Consider the following 5,197-nt stretch of genomic DNA (forward strand, 5'->3'; position numbering starts at 1 on the left):
ACTTGGGCATATGCTCGGAATCGAATTCCGAGGTCCCAAGCCCGAGAAATAAAATTTTAAGTGAAATTATTTTCAGAAATTGATTAAGGAAATTTGAAATGAAAACTGATTAGAAAGCAATGGTATCGGGCCCGTATTTTGATTCCGGTGCCCGGTACAGGTCTTATATATGACTTGAGTCATTCCTGTGAAATTTGGTTAAAACGGACATCGTTTGACGCGATTCGGATGTTAATTGAGAAATTTGATGTTTAAAAGAGTTTTGAGAAATTTCAGTGATCTCGAGGTTTAATTCGATGCTCGTGATGTTATTTTGGTAATTTTATTACACGAATATGCCTGTAAGATATTTTTGAGGTTGTGTGTATACTTGGGTTGGAGTTTCGAAGGCTCGGGTGAGTTTCGAGTAGGTTCCGGGATGCCTTGGGCTTAGAAAGTCAGGTGTTGCAGGTTCAGGAAGCCACAACCTTTGAACCCTCTAGTGCGGTCCATGAGAAATCGCGTGCGACCGCGGAGGGACCAGCGCGGCCGAGGTCGCCTTTGTGCGGTCCGCGGTGGAAACTGTGCGGCCGCAGTCGCCTTTATGCGGTCCGCACAGGGTGCTCAAATGCAGGTCTTCAGGGAGGGGCCAGCGCGGCCGCGGTCGCCTTTATGCGGTCCGCGGTGGAGGCTGTGCGGCCGCAGTCCATTTGATGCGGTCCACACTGGGGGTCTGATGGGGGTATAAATAAACGGGAATTTTAGCTCTTTTTCACTTTTCAAAACCCCAAAAACATGAGAGGCGATTTTTCAAACAACTTTTCTTCTCCAAAACGTTGGTAAGTGATTTCTAACTCATTTTCTTCACTCCTTGACATCTTTTAACATGATTTCAACTTCAAATCAAAGATTTTCATGGGAGAAATTGGGTGTTTTGGGTAGAACCTAGGTTCTTCTAAAATTGGGGATTTGGACCTCAATTTGAGGTCCGATTTCAAAACAAATTATAAATTTGGATTCGTAGAGGAATGGTTAATCGGGTTTCGGTCCGGACCTCGGGTTTCGACGGGCCCGGGGGTGATTTCTGACTTTTGGGTAAAACTTTAGAAAACTCATTTTCATGCATTGGGATTGATTCATTTAACACTTATTGATGTAATTAAGTAACTTGTGACTAGATTCGAGCGGATTGGTGGTAGAATCATGGGGTAAAGCTATAGTTAAGACTTGAGTGGTGATCAAGGCATCAAGGTAAGGGTTTGGTCTAACCCTAGCTTGAGGGATTAGGAGTTGAGTCATACTTGCTACTTGCTTCTTGTTGAGTACGACGTATAGGCATGGTGACGAGTATCTATACGTTGGTGTCAAGCATGACTGTGAGTCTTAAATTGAAAGTTGTTGTGTTCTTAAATGACACTTGGGTGCTTTACTTAATGATCTTCGATGACTGAGCATTTTCAAAAATTGAACTGAGTACAAGTTGAGTTGAGATTGGTTATAGCTGATTCTCCCTTGCTGGAATGACTAATTCAATATTGTTGTTCCCTTGCCTGGAAAATTATAATATTGTTGTGTTCCCTTGCCGTGAATTTATTATATTATTTATGTTCCCCTGCCAGGATTTCTTGTGATTGTGTGATGAAATGTAAAAGGGAGCGGGTGGTATGCCTACCACAAGATATAATGAAATGGGAGCGGGTGGTACGCCTACCACGAGATATAATGAAATGGGAGCGGGTGGTACGTCTACCACGAGATATGATGAAATGGGAGTGGGTGATATGCCTACCACAAGATATACTGAAATGGGAGCGGGTGATACGCCTACCACAAGATATACTGAAATGGGAGCGGGTGGTACGCCTACCACAAGATATGAGAAATGGGATCGGGTTGCACGCCTGCAATAAGATGAAACTGAAAGTTGCCTTATTTCTCTTATCCGTGTTAGAAGTTAAATTGTAGTTTCCTTACTATTTTTTGATATTCTATTTTATCTGTTACCTTCGGAGCATGTTTCCCCTTTCCCAGTTTTGATTGCTTATTACCTGTTTACTTTTCCGCCATATAGTATATAACTGCACAGGTTTATCTGGAGTTTGGTCCTAGCCTCGTCACTACCTCGTCGGGGTTAGGCCAGACACTTACCAGCACATGGGGTCGGTTGTGCTGATACTACACTCTGTGCTATTTTGCACAGATCCATGTCTTGGACAACAGCAGTAGCTTGGGAGCCAACTTTCCGTCCAGTGAGACACCGAGGTAGCCTTGCAAGCGTCTACAGGCCCGGCGTCTCCTCTATCTTTGTTTCAGTTTGTTATCTCATGTATTCGAGACAAACAGTTTATATTTTTCTTTCAAACGGTTGTATTTAGTACTCTTAGAAGTTCGTGAGTAATGTGACACCAGTTCTTGGGTAGAGGCATATGTTGATTTCCGTATTATTGTTCAGTTTCTTTAATTTAAGTCTTCCGTATATTCATTAAATTCCGTTATTTTCATGCTATCACTGATAATCGTTAAAAGAAGTGATTTGTTAATGAAGTAAGCTGTTAAGGATTGTCTTGCCTAGCTCACATTAGTAGGCGCCATCACGACTCCCGAGGGTAGGAATTCCGGGTCGTGACATTCACGTAAAGTCTATATATACCTCACCTTCTTTAAACCTTACTCGTGGTAATATGGGTACATTATTATTGTTGTTGTTGATAGTATTTGAAAGTAATTAGATTTTCTTAAAAAAATTCAAATTCTTTATATTAATTTCACAAATTAAATTAAAAACAATATATATTGTAACTAATAGAACGCAATTATAAGTAGTGGCAAAATCAGAAAATTTAACAAATGGATTTAGAAAAATGTAAACTAGCATAGTGATTGAATACACTAAGCTATCAAGGGTATTTGATAATTCACACACACACACACACTTCTTGTTCAGGGTCCTCTAGAACCGCAAAACGGTTCGGGCTAACTAGGTCCAGTTGGGTCATTCCACTCGCATAATTAATGTCCAGCCCCCCTTTGCTAGTAACCCGCTCTTATAGCTCTTGTTCCTATGTTATGAAGCTAGGATTTCTCTTGTTCTTCTCTTGAGCTTGTAAAGGAGCCTCAACCTTGGTATCGACGAATCACCAGTCTTTCTTTTAGGATATTATCCGCTGGAGATCTGGTGTTGTAGTTTATATATATGCACGTATAAAGAGATTATTTTAATATATTTGTACAATGTAATTTTTCGACGAATGAGATTCACTTGAATTGCTCTTCAATACTTTTAGCTCCACTATTTCATATAATTAAATTACAAGTGTCAAGTGTTGAAAAATATTTTAAGCGCCAAAGATGATTTTTTTGGTAATTAATTTTTATTTCCAGGAAAAATATTTACAAATATAACAAAAAAACCCTTATCACTATCTACCTAGGTTTGGACATGCAGCCCCAAACCTAGCATAAATATGAATAATAAATATGAAATCAAGTCAAAATTAGCATAACTGTAATAAACAGTTGGTGTATTTGCAATAAAATATATTTTTTTAAATAATTAAAATTCCTTTAATTTAATTAAATAAATCAATTAAAAAAAATTTATTTTCACTATAACAATTATAAAATTGACGATATTTTTTAATCAACAACCATAGTATTGGTCATTATAAATGGAAATAATTTGATTTAACTGTTGATAAACATAATAAAATTTTAATTAGTAGTTTTTTTTGTCAGCTAACAATTAATCTTATGGTATTTTGGTAACATAAAAAATTTAAAGTGAAAATAAATTGACAACAATTGAAGAGCGGCAAGTTGTATTTTGGTATTTTCGGTTTTATTCTATTTCAAAGTTGTATGAAAAAAGTAGCGGCAATTTTCCTTCCTTTTCTTTTTTGTGTTCCCAAGTCCCTCTTTTTAGTTGAGTAGTGTCGCCTCCCATTTCTCAATTCTCCTCCATTCCTCTCTTAATTCTTTGTGACATTCATTTCTCCATCAAATTATTGCACCAGTTAAATCTACTATATTGCTTCCATTAATATTTTATTTCTTTTTCTTTCACACACATAGATCCTCTTATTCAATAATGCTTAATTTTCTCTAATATCTTTTATTGATTTAACAGCATAAAAGATCAAATCCGCGTGACGGGTATTTTAAGACGCAAAGCCACTTCTGATGCCTCCTTTGCTTTGATACAAATCCTCAAGCTAAGTTAAGAAATATTATTTGTACTTCAATTTTTTTTTCTGTTGCGTCTCTTATACGGAATTCTTTTTCTTTCAGTTGTAGGACAATAAAAATTTGGGTTTCTCCAGATGACATATTACGTGTATGTATTTGTGGGTTCTTATTGATTTAATTTTATTGTAGAGGTATGGAGAAATTTGTCTATTATTCTTTATTTTTTGAGAGATTAAGTACTCTTAATTTTATATCTCTTCTTCTTAATTCTTGTGGTTATTTGCAGTCAAAGAAGAATTAATATTTATTGTCTAACTTCGAGTAAGCATCTTTCTACCAGTACTAATTTGTCATTCTATTATTTGTTTCACTAATTAAAATATGATATGTCATTTTTGGCTAAATCTTGTTCATCAAAAAGTATGTACTAAAATTGTTTTTTTCTTCAACAGGTACATGAAAGTATAAATTTATTCAAGAGCAACTTTACTAGACGAGTAGTTACATTAGTGTTTGAGGAAGCAGTTACTAAAATTATTTGTATTTTGATTCGACCTCATGTTGTTGAATCAATTTTATTTTATTTCGGTGTTTTAGCTTACGGAGTTTGTAATGAATATTATCTCAATGTAGTATTAGTTCTTAATTATGTGATCGTCGGTGAAAATTTTTGTTGTTACCTTCCATTTTTACTATGTTATTTCCATTTAGTAAATGATAAATTCTGGAATTAATGGGAAATTAGGTAAATACTACTTATAAATAGTAGCACTGCGGATTTTAATGTCATCAAATATTCATCAAATTTTAGTGACAAAAATATTATTTGTCCGAGAATCATCTTTTTAGTAATTTGTATTTTATGATTATTTTAATTTTAAATAATTTTGTAAAAAAATATTATTTTTAGTGACGACATAATAGTTTTCAACTACAAATATTGTAAATTATTCTTGTAAAAGCAAAGCTGTCACTATTTTATATATTTAGGGACGAAATATTTTTTGTACATAAAAGGTAGTCTTTAGTGACA

General features: G+C 35.3%; 1 long non-coding RNA gene across 1 annotated transcript; it reads left to right on the top strand.

Annotated features, from left to right (window-relative positions):
* Positions 1-3,918: 3,918 nt before the first annotated feature.
* Positions 3,919-4,761, top strand: LOC142170590 (uncharacterized). The gene is made up of 3 exons (XR_012699852.1): positions 3,919-4,355; positions 4,451-4,485; positions 4,617-4,761. It is a non-coding gene; the product is annotated as an uncharacterized LOC142170590 (long non-coding RNA).
* The last annotated feature ends 436 nt before the right edge of the window (positions 4,762-5,197 follow it).

This window comes from Nicotiana tabacum, chromosome 16 (assembly GCF_000715075.1).
Source record: "Nicotiana tabacum cultivar K326 chromosome 16, ASM71507v2, whole genome shotgun sequence".
Lineage (NCBI taxonomy): Eukaryota > Viridiplantae > Streptophyta > Magnoliopsida > Solanales > Solanaceae > Nicotiana > Nicotiana tabacum.